Raw genomic sequence first — 12,291 nt, 5'->3', positions numbered from 1 at the left:
CAAGAGGCGGTGCCCCCACTGGTGCTCCACTTGCCCCATTACTCTCACCACTGCTGGAGAAGCAATCCAGGTAAGGGATGCTTCTGGGGTGGCAGAGCTGCTCAGCTTTTCTTCTGATCTCCCCCCACCCTAGAGGCAGAGAGCGCCAAGCGGTAAAAGAATGGGAGACCTATCAAAAACAGCAGTCTGCTAAGCTTTAGTAATACAGTGGTACCTCAGGTTACATACACTTCAGGTTACAGTCGCTTCAGGTTACAGACTCCGCTAACCCAGAAATAGTACCTCAGGTTAAGAACTTTGCTTGACGATGAGAACAGAAATCGTGTTCTGGCGACACAGCAGCAGCGGGAGGCCCCATTAGCTAAAGTGGTACCTCAGATTAAGAACAGTTTCAGGTTAAGAACGGACCTCCAGAACGAATTAAGCACTTAACCCGAGGTACCACTGTACATGTCAGTCTATCCTTAAACATTTGAGGAATAGTTAATGAAAATAGAGCTTCTTTTTACTTCCAACCCCTTTATTTTAGCTTGCTTTTATTCTCACGTTGGTTTCTCTTGAATAGCACAGCATAGGGTGGCTTGTGCATAACTTCAATCGTGTTGTTACTGGAGCATGGAGAGGGAACAGATAACTGGAGGACAGGTGGGTCTACAGATATTGAGACTTGTTGGTATCTTTGTTATGTGCTGAAGTTTTTAAGCCACTGGCTCTTAACATATTTATTGAATTAATAATAAAACATTAACCTGGAGGAAAAAGGAGGAGGAGGAGATTTCCTAATACTGTATCTCCATACTAGGAAAAGGCTGAAATGTTGAATTTATGCCTTTAATGCATCTGATAAAGGCTGAAAAACCTTGCTGGAAAAAGAGGCTGGCAACCTCACTGCTGAATTAATGGGGAATTGCCAGGTTGACTGTTGCATTTGACACCCCAACGCCATATCTTACTACCCTTCTTTCCTGGAGACATTCCAGTAACTGCAGCCTTTCTGCCATGCACAGTTGCTGATTGGGGTCACTGTTCCCAAGCATTTGAAACTACCTATGAGGAGCACCTCATTTCATATCCATGGCACTACTTAAGATTGTAAATGCCTATTTTTCTTCTTAGGCATAGAGAGATGATCCTGGACAATTAATAAAAATTACTGGAAATGTAGAGAACAACTGGCATATGGAAGGAGAAAAGGCTTCCATAGCAAACTATCTCCCTTGCCAATGATGATAGTTCTTGGAAATTGCTTCATTCTTTCTGGAAATACTTAACAAACAATTAGCAACCAAGGTATTGAGAATGTTATTTATAAATCCAACGAGGCAACAATATTCAGGAGGGACAAACCATCCTACATCACCCCCCACTTCCCTTCTCTGGGGCCTCATCATAGTCCTCTCAGAGGCAGCTGTTTCTGTAAAGCAATATTTAAACATAAGAAAACTTAAGTAGCTGCTCATAATCCAACTTGCTCAGGAAAGTTTCTCCAGTCATGTGAGTCTCTCCTTGTCATAACCAATGAGAATAGAGCAGAGCAAAGGTTCCTGTAAAGCACTACGCCAGGGTAATTTAACTATATCACTAAATAATATTTACTTTAGAAGGGCTGAAACATTCTTATAGAGTCACCAGTCCTCATCCTTTAATCCTTCTAGAACAGAGGCGGGAAAATTACGACCCTCCAGATGTTGTCAGACTCTGCAGCTCCCCATCTTCCACAGCCAGCATGGCCAATGGACAGGGATGCAGTCCAACAACTGGAATGCCATAGGCTCCTCTTACCTATTTCAGAAGCTAGGGCTGCAACTCCAACCCAATTACCTAACATCGTTAGGTAATTGCTGCAGGTTTGGAACCCACTACTGGGTCACAGCTTGAACTACACAGGTTGCAAAAACAACACAACCACATACAAATATATATTAAGCTATTAAAAAGTGGGCCCCATTAGGTATGTGTGGCCTAAAGGTGGCCCCAGCCCTGAAAAAGCTGTCTTCACCTCCCCACTAATGTAAATGATCAACTCTGGGATAAAAAGACTGCAACCAAGACTGGCCTACTTGCAAATTGTGTTTTCGCTTCCCACCCAACACTACCAGAGGATTTAAATGAAATGAACAAAACCACTTGAACTATATGCACACTGGACTCACTTCTGTTGACTAATCGATATATATTATTCCAATGGAACAATGAGGAAATCTACAGTCACTGTTGATCTCAGACAAGGCAGCCAGGACAAAGTAAACACTCAGCATTTGGTGCTTTGATTGCCATCGACAGAGCCCTGCTGTTTCTCCTTGTATAGTATGCTTGTGGGTCTGATTCCACAGATGCTGTTCAAACACATGCATATTAAATTTTAAAATAAAATGATTCATCACTGCAGGCCCAAGAAAGTCTGGCCGTAGACATTTACGTGCAACCCAAACTGGATTACCTTTTGCCAACAAAACATTAGTTGCAACTGCATGGGAAGAGGCTAGTGTTTAGCAGGTCATTTGGGTTGTTCCTAATAAAGGAATTGCCCTACTGTGAATATTGGAGTGCTCACCAATTGCCCTTTTCATACTACTCTGGAACTGTTCTTCTATATATTAATTGACCAAATATTCCATGATCCATGGTTGGAGAGTTTCTGGACTCAACCCCATCTCTCCACCCCATATAGACTTCTGGAGCTTCCTTACTGGCCTGTTTTTTACTCAGCACTTACCAGTTCCAGATCCTTCTTCAAAGGATGAATTAGGACGAGTGGCTCAAAAACCTTCAGGAGAGAAACACAGAAGAGGGAACCCCTTTTGCTGCAGCTGCGTATTCCTGGCAGGAAGCCTCTCAGAAGTTTGTGCTGCTTGACATTGGGAGGCAACAGCAGCCAAAAGTGAAGCTGAGAAGCAGTATTTTTTATTTTTTATTTTTTGGTACTCCACTCAGCTGAAAACCATATGGCAAAATGTGAGGAGACAGAAGGCTTGGACTGTGAGAGTGTGTGTATTTGTGTGTGCATGTCTGAGTGAGTGTGTAAGACAGGACTCTCTGCAGGTCACTGGCCAGTTGTTCTAACCCAGGAAAGGCCCAATTTTACACCACACATCTAAAACACACACTCCGGGAATCCTAGGAACTATACTCCTTACAGAGCTATAATTCACAGCACCCTCAACAAACCACAGTTCTCTGGTACCTAAGGGGGAAGTCATGTGCTTTAAATGTATGGTATGTACACAGCCCTAAGTCCTTTGGGGGTGCATGCAAACCTCCCCACACGAGCAAATCCCCATGTATTATTCCAACTAAGCCCTCCCTTTCCAAACACTGAAACCTATTTTGAGCATGTGGCAGTTAGTACTATATTTTATAGACTATAAAATGGCTTGTTCATTCAAAGCAATCTAGTCCCTGGACACTTGCCAATGGCTTAATCTTTCCACAGCAAATACTCCTAACAGGACACCTTAGAGCTTTTTCTTTTTCTTTGACTCTCTTCCTGCTCCCTCAAATTATATTCATTCTCGAGCAAGGCATTCTACTACCCCTACCCACGTCAACCGCCACTGCCCTCTGGTGCAAAGTGGAAATGCTTTATTTTCACGCTCTCTGGGTGCCTATCAACTCCTCTGAAAGCAGCTCAGCATTGACATGCTTTGGAAAGCCCAGCTGGAGGAACATATTGGGAAGCGCAAGCGGTGTAAATGTCACGTCACTCTTTCCCTTTCCCTTTTCTGAAGCTGAAGTGATGCCCGAGTGTCTCCCATTATGTAACACACAGTGCACATGGGAGCCAGGATGCCACAGGGTGGATTACAGGCAGTGAGTGGAACAGCCGCAGCCATCGGACAAAGCTATTTTTATAGCTCATCTCTTGCCGCCACCCCCCTTCTCCTCTAGCTCTTCTCATAGTGCCAAGCAGAGGAATAAGATATTGCAAAGTTTTGTTGAAAGGAGTACAAGAATTCCTTCACTGTAACTTCATTAGACAACCAGCAACACTAAAAAGCTGAGGTAAACCTGGAGATTCTGACGTCCAGGTCAGACTCTGGAGGTGCCTCATCATCCTAGCAGCAAGTATGGTCGCCTGAGCTCTCACTTATCTCTGCTGGGGAAGATCTTTCCTCAAACACCAAAGGTTGTACACCTCCTCATTTCAGCCACCACCCATCCCCCTTTCCTGACTTTGGTGTGTCTCCTTAATCCCCATTCCCCGCAGTACTGGCAGTCCCCTCTCTCTCGTAGTAATATTAGAAAGGTCACTCCACTGCCATTCCCACCCAGGGCAACCAGAGCAGGATGTTGGTGGAAACTGCGCCATAGTGAATAGGGAATCTAACACCCCTAGAATCGCCCCATCAGCTGAACAGAGAGGGAGAGACAGATGGTCAGGAGCAAGAGAATGCCTGCTTAAAGAGGCTACATGTGACCAGCTTTCTCTCTAAAGCCCTGCTCATCCACTCCACTCCCTGGGCTGGCTGCTGCTGAATCAACCAGCACCAAGGCAAATAGCTCTAGCTCCTGTCTGCAGATCAACCAGGTGCAGAAGAGGGCAGGGGACTTTTCGTTGTCATCAGAGATGCCTCCTAAACACCAAAAGTGGTCTAGAGCAATCAAACAGCCTAATGTCTGAAGCAGAAATTTTGACAAAAGTTCAGAACATCCTGCCACTGTGCTGGGTGCTGTTTTAGGCATAAATATTAATTTCACTTAATTCCCAAGGGAGGAATGTTTTAGGGGAGGGGGACGCTTCATAAATAGAACTACAGTATATATTAATTTACTGTATTTCTGTGAAAAATGAAAGAGATTTGGGGCATCCAGTGACGCTCTGGGAAACTATAGGTGTTGCTCTGCATGCCAAGCAGTTTTGGGAGTAGAAAGGGCCTCCCTTTCCACTCCAGTTGGTAGGGCAGTGAACTCCTTCTCTCCTCTGGGGGACAGAGAAGTGGCATGATTGGTTTCCCGCTGGCCTTTTGGTTTACTTTCCTCGTTTTTCTAGCACTGGATATCATTTTCATTTGTGGAGAGGGAAATACAGTGGTACCTCTGGTTACAAACTTAATTCGTTCTGGAGCTCCGTTCTTAACCTGAAACCGTTCTTAACCTGAGGTACCACTTTAGCTAATGTGGCCTCCCACTGCCACCACACGATTTCTGTTCTCATCCTGAGGTAAAGTTCTTAACCCGAAGCACTACTTCCGAGTTAGAGGAGTCTATAACCCGAAGTGTTTGTAACCCAAGGTGTTTGTAACCCAAGGTACCACTGTACATAGTGAGGGTGCTCCCCCCCCATTTTCTTGCCCTGGATGGCATGGGGTGGGGAGTGAAGCAGGGATGGCTCTACCTTCCTTCTTTTCCTCGCTCGGGAGGATATTTTGATGGGGTGGAAAGAAGAGGGGAGAGGGCTGGCTTCCCTTTGTTTCTTGTATTTTGATCAAGTGTTGGGGAGGAAGAGGCAAAGGGGATGCTATCCCCACTTGCCTTAAGGCTTATCTCATTTCTTTTCTGCCCAGAAGGGCATATTTATTTTTTATTGTAATAATAATACTAATAATACTAATACTAATACTAATACTACTACTACTAATAATAATAATAATATCCTCCATGCAGCTCAAGGTGCTACACATGGTCCTTCCTGCATGTCATTATATCCTCATAGGTTGGGCTGAGAGAATGGCTGGCTGAAAATTGCCCAGCAAACTTCATCACTGAGTGGGAATTGAAACCTTCATTTCCCAAGTCAACCAATCAGTTAGCTGATGCTTTGCTACATAGGAATAAGAGTATTCCCAGTTTTGTTTCAAGCCATGCCCTCATGACAGCCATTTTGCATCAAGCCATGGCGCCTTGTGGCAGCCATTTTGTGCCTGGTGGGTTCAACATTCTCTCAAAATTCCAAAAATGTTGATGACCGCTGCTTAAGTAGCACAATCAATGAGAATTGCTCCTCAGTCCTAACCCAGCTCCATTTCAGATGCAGTCTGATGTTGCATTGTTAACAGTTTCCATTTCCTTGCTATAAAATCGGTCCCTCACGGTTGGAAGCGCTGTCCAGTAAAGGTACTTCAGTTACATTCATTAGCAGTTTAGCTTACAGCCTCAGCTGATTGGTTGAAAGCTCAACAAAACAATGTTAAAATCACATAGTAGCAGCCATGACCCTGGAATGCAAAGCACCTTAGATCTACGAGATTAATGGCATTTAAACATAAATCAAGGTATAAAAATAATTTAAAAATCAGGTTCACATGGGGAAGTCACACCTTTGGATCCATTCACACAATACATTTAAAGCACGTGGCCACAGCCAAGTAGTTAATACTTGCTTTTTTAGAGTTAATGACTCAAAATGTCAGGTACACACTTAAGGGGCAGTGGCCAATGGAGTTCGTGGTACAAAACTGACTGAGGTTTTGAGAGGATACCAGATTTTAGGGTTGGTAGCTAATGGCAGGCAGACATTTTCATTATTTATTTGTATTTATATCCTACACCTTCAGCACAAAATAATCCCAGGCAGCTGTTACAACATTTTGAAAACAATCTTACTATAAAAAGGAAGCACACACACTAAAAACACAACAACGTTAACAGCAGCAGCATTGAATTAATGCAGCAACCACAAGAGGTTGATCAAACACAATACAGTATTTTTAAACGTCTAAGGAAAATAAGAAGGGTTCATGAAGCACCAAAAGACACAGAGTGTCAGGCTAAGCTTCCTGGGGAAAGTAGAGTTGTTACAGTTGAACAGGTCACCACTCCCATGTCCCCTGATGCAACTCAGGTAGCAGAGACACCTGGAGAAGAGCTGTTTACAAAGATCTTAACACATCAGCTGGTAGATGTGAGAAAAGGCAGCTCTATAGGCAACCAGACCTAAAGCCCCATAGATCATTAAACAGCAAGTATCAGCACTTGCAATTATGCTTGGAAACAGGCAGCCAGTTGGTGACTGTATGACGTGCTTTTATTTATAGTGGTACCTCTGGTTATGAATGCTTCAGGTTACGAGCTCCGCTAACCCAAAGGTAGCTGCTCCTGGTTGTGAACTTTGCCCCCGGATGCGAACGGAAATTATGTGCTGGAGGCACGCACAGTGGAAGGCCCCGTTAGCGAAAACGCGCCTCAGGATAAGAACTGTTTCAGTTTAAGAACAGATTTCTGGAACGAATTAAATTCGTAACCAGAGGTACCACTGTAATTTTTAATTCTTTTGTTTTACTACTTCTGTTGTTTTCCACTTTGGGTTCCTTTGGGAGGCAGGGCAGGATAGGAATTTAATAAATATATATAATGATAATATTCCAAACCAAATGAAGTTTGAGAAGTCTGCATCATATTCACACATATTGTATATACACAGGTAATGCAGGTGTGTAATCTACACACCAAACATGTTGCAGTGATCTCATCTGGAAATGACCAGAGCTGGATCACTGTGGCTAAGCTGTCTCTGTCCAAGAAGGCCATGGCTGGCATGGCAACACCAGGTGGTGAAAAGACACTGCAAAGCACATCATGAGGGCCTCCAGTAACAAAGCTAAATTAAGTACCATCCCAAGACTGTGGGTCTAATCCTCATCTTTTAGTTTGTATTGAATTTTTAAAATGCCACAAGGTTAGGTAAAAGTTAAGGTATAGGTAAAGGTAAAGGCAGTTAGGAAAGTTATTTTATTTTATTTTGTTTGCCTTCTTTCTGCTGTTCATTCTCTTCCACCATATGAATCCAACTAGGCAGGATGTGTGAGCGGATTGCTCCAAGTCCTGACTGCATGTTCAGAAACTTTTACCATTATTTTGTAACCTGGCTTTCTTTACTGCTGTATGGAAAAACACATGAATATGACTGTTGATGATTTTGTAAGTACACTTATTTTAAACTTACCAAACTGTGTAATCTATTCAATTCTAAGAGGGTAGAAAGGGAAAGTCGCCGTAAACAACTTAGAATGAGATATTTAAAATGTCTAAGAGCCTATATTTCCATGCTTCACTTTGCTGCGTGTTTTGCATTTTTAAATCTCTGCTGAGGCTCTCTCTTTCCAGAAAGTATTCTACCCCGTGTTTGGATCTAGGAATCTGGCATTCTTTTCTTTAAATCAATCATAAACCAGCACCAACATATGGCAAACCACAGGTTGCCCATCTCTGCTGCAGAGGAAAGGGATAGCCTTGGAACGATTTTCCTTCTTTTTATAGGACTACAAGAGCACTTGCGTGATAAATTGGATAAAGGTCCCTTTCACTGCACTTTAAATGAACACACAATACAGGAGAAAAGAGCACTTAAGCTTCTGTGACTTAGTACTATCTGTCAAAACACTCATTTATATAATTTGGGCTAAATGAAGAACACTTTCTGCATGGGAGAGTGAAGAATAATCTCCTTTTGGGCAGGGAAGTAGATCCTTTGCCAATGCAGTTTGCAGTTGTCGCCATGGGCGTAGCCGGGGGGGGGAGAGGGGGGCAGCTGCCCCCCATCAATAAAAATAAATGAAAACACATAGCTAACTTAAGTTCTGTCCCCCCAACAAAAGGCCTACCCCCCAACAAAAATCCTGGCTACGCCCATGTTTGCCGCTACATATCTCTCTGGAAAAAAATTTTTTTGCTCCCCATTCAGATTGGTTTTGACAAGCCTAGATCCTTCTTATCCAGACTGGCAGTCCCTGGGGTTGCAATCCTTTTCACTTGTGGCACAAAGACTTTTTTCTATAATTCATTATCCTTGAAACTGCTCAGTCATCCATACTAAACAAACTCGAGAAGAAGTGGACCAGAATGTAGAGTCTTAAGACTCTAGCCTGATCATCCATCATGCTGGTTCAACTGGCATATAAAAGGAAAGAAAGTGTGATTGTTTGCTAATGGGAGGTTTACCGTATTTATTTACAATCATTTTTTTTACTGCCTTTCAGTTAAAGAAAATAAAAACCATTCCAAGACAGCTGGTTGCAAAGCTTTGGCTGGATTAGTGTCAAAACAGTATGCTTCTCTCTCTCTCTTTCATTTCATATCAATAACCTTTAGTTTCTTGTGCAATCCCATCGGGAGGGTTATTTATTTTTAAAGGGACAAGGTCACGGCACTTGCTATGCTGCAACAGCGCCATCTGGTGGCGAATCATTAGAAAAGCCGAACGTTTCTTAACCAAATTAGAAGACTGGACAAGGGGTAAGATGAACGTGATGAGGGCACATGTATAAATGTGGGGGGACCTGCATGCTGAAAGGGATGATGAGTCCTCCCTCCCCTGATTTCCCTGGACTCCTTTGCCCCAGTTTCAGACCTTGGCCAGGTTCTAACAAGGCCTCATGTGAAGAGCCCAATGCTGGGGCAAGCAGCCAAGGTTCATAATGGCCAGAAGTAATATATGGTTGAAAACATGAGACAAGGAGAGAGAGAGATTGCATGGTTACTTGGTAAGTTGTTCAGACTAAGAAGCTCAGTTGGACGCAAGGGCTAGAAAAGTGAATAGAGAACAGAGAGGGTCAAAGCAGAGCAGAGAACGAAATCTAAACCCCTTCCCTCAAAATCAGAAGGGATGGAAGTTGTTCAGTAACCCTGAACTTCACTGGCCCCACTGGTGAGGGAAGCTGCTTTCAGGTCAGTCTTGCTGACTGTGCTCTCCTCTCCCAAAGCAAAGTTCAAAACCAGAAAATCAGTGTCGCCTCCAGCATTGTAACTCCAAGTGTATCCCAGGTAAATCGTACATAAGGTCACCTATTGCAATGCCTGGAGTACTGCCAGTACTTTTACACTAAAGCCTTGCTACTTCCAGCTGCCCACTCACTTCCACCAATCTTAGCTCTTTCCGTGTCACTCCCCCTTATGCAGAAGGTAGTTCAGATGCAGTTTTTTTTATTCAAACAACCACTACTTAGAACTGTCTCTCTCTCTCATCTCCCAACGAGGCAGAATTTTTTTTTAAAAAAAATCATTCCAATTTTAGGAAGGCATGAAAATAATAAAGCACTAAACTTTCCAAGATGTGAGGTACAAACTCTTAAATACTACATGGAAGTCTCCCAACAGACTCATGGAGGGACACCGCATAGTATCGGAATAACTGGGAAACAGCAAAAATGGGGCAGGGGAGATGTATATCCACCAAAAAAGAGATTTGACAGGTGAGATGCAAAACAAAAAACATGAACCATGTTGCACACAGATAATAGGCAACTGGACCTCTTTCCAGAATACAAAATTTCTGAAGCACATCCTCTGGAATACATTTTCTCATCACACAATTAAATTTTAATGAAACTCTTATTATTCCTTGCTCCCATTTGAGCCTGCCCACACCTTTAAGTCATTCTCACCTGCCTGACACCCAGAGCAATTAAACTGATGAGTATAAAAGGGCATTCTCTGTATTGTCACCATAGCTCTTTACCATCTGGGTTCCTTCAGACCACAACATTTCAGGACTTTAGGAAAGGGTTAAAAACTTACCTGCTCACACTGGCCTTTCCTTGAATTTATTTTTTCTTGCTGCAGTTGATTTTGGCTATATATGTGTGAGGGGGGGGCGGGTGGCTGGATGTTTATTGCTACCGGCTTATTAAATGTCTGTAATTTTTTGATGATATTGTATTTGTATTATTTAACAGAAGCCACCTTAACAGGGTTTGACTCTTAAAGCCAGCATATAAATAGATCAAATATATAAACACAATTTAAATAAAACTATTTGGTTTGGAGGAAGGGCCAGTGGTATGACTGGGGTTGATGTAGAAGACAGCTCCTTCAGTTGCAAGGGGACAACTGTGAAGAGCTGAAATGTATCACCATGGTGTCTCATTACAACCAAATGTCAGATGAAAGAAAGTGGAAAATAGAGACTGATTTCCAAGGTTGGAGAAAGACAATAGTTTAAAAGCTGGAAGCGGTTGGAGAAATTGTTTCCAAGAAAGACAGATATTTCATTGATTCCATTGTTGCCTCTTATCAAGCAGGTTTTTTGTAACCAATATAAAATCCTGCAAAACCCATTTAAGCAGAGTCAAAAGGAGGATAGTGTGTGTGTGTGCGCGTGCGTGCGTGCGTATACACACACACAACATGAAGCAATCTATCTTTCAAACCACCTTTAATTCTTTGAAAAAAACATTTTTTAATCTGACCCAAGATAGCCCTATTTCCCCAAAGGTCCCTTTGGAAACATTTAGCACTCTGTTGTCGGGAAGGAGACAGTCTAACCCAGTTCTTGTGGATGATTTGCAGGTCATCAAAATCAATGGACATAATTCCAATGATTTCAATGTATCCACTCAAGCGTTTGACGAACCTTGGATACCACCAGTTTTTTTAATGAATAATTTTTATTAATTCTAGTTTTTTGAGGCATAGCACTGCTTATCATCCCCACAGACTTCCGAGTCCCAAAGATTTCTACACTTTGTCAATTAAAAGCCATATTTAGCTCAAGTTGCACGAAGATAGCCAGGTTTGAATCTTTTGTCTTTCTTCTACCTCCATATCCAAAACCCGAGAATATTTATGGTCAATAGTTGCTATCTTAATGCCAAACACTACCACAAAACTCCTACTGCCCATCAGCATTCAGAGGACAAGAGGCAGGTATCTGGCAAGGGGGGGGGGCAGTCTAGGTATCATGTTGTGCAAACTCTACTCTACCAAGTGGCAAATTATTTTGTCTCTTTGTTCATGTTTGCCACATCTTCTTACGCATGGGTAGGCAAACTAAGGCCTGGGAGCTGGAGCTGGAGTGGGCCCAATCGCCTTCTAAATCCGGCCCACGGACGGTTCAGGAATCAGCATGTTTTTACATGAGTAGAATGTGTCCTTTTATTTAAAATGCATCTCTGGGTTATTTGTGGGGCATAGGAATTTGTTCATTCCCCCCTTCAAAATATAGTCTGCCCCCCCCCCCAAGGTCTTGAGGGACAGTGGACCGGACCCCTGCTGAAAGTTTGCTGACCCCTGTTCTTACCCTACTGGAAACTGACTTCATTGCTAAGGAAGCAGTGAGTGACTTGTGGCATGACTAGCTCCAGTAGGCAATTTAATGTTCTCTTTTCATCTGCATAGCATGTAATTTGACTTGCATGATTGGCATCTAACTTCAGTACTTAAGCTCTAGGGAAAGCTTTTAGTACTCTTTTAAGCAACCCTTTCTGGTGCTTAAGAAGATTAACTTACTATTGATTAGTGGCGCTTTGGAGATAGTCGATAGATTCTTCACGGCATGTGAAGTTTTAATTCCCACAAAAGGTCCCATCCCCACTCTCCTTTTAAGGCAGTTCTAGTATATAGGAACAGATTAATTTT

At 42.8% G+C, this 12,291-nt stretch overlaps 1 long non-coding RNA gene across 1 annotated transcript; it reads left to right on the top strand.

The window, feature by feature from the left end:
• The first annotated feature begins 251 nt into the window (after positions 1–251).
• Positions 252–11,017, top strand: LOC310825766. Its single transcript, XR_014555525.1, has 3 exons — positions 252–4,126; positions 6,975–9,419; positions 10,033–11,017. It is a non-coding gene; the product is annotated as an uncharacterized lncRNA (long non-coding RNA).
• The last annotated feature ends 1,274 nt before the right edge of the window (positions 11,018–12,291 follow it).

The sequence above is a fragment of the Podarcis gaigeae genome, assembly GCF_964106915.1.
Source record: "Podarcis gaigeae genome assembly, chromosome: 10".
Lineage (NCBI taxonomy): Eukaryota > Metazoa > Chordata > Lepidosauria > Squamata > Lacertidae > Podarcis > Podarcis gaigeae.
The sequence above is the reverse complement of the archived record's forward strand: the minus strand, read 5'-3'. Positions and strand labels throughout refer to the sequence as shown.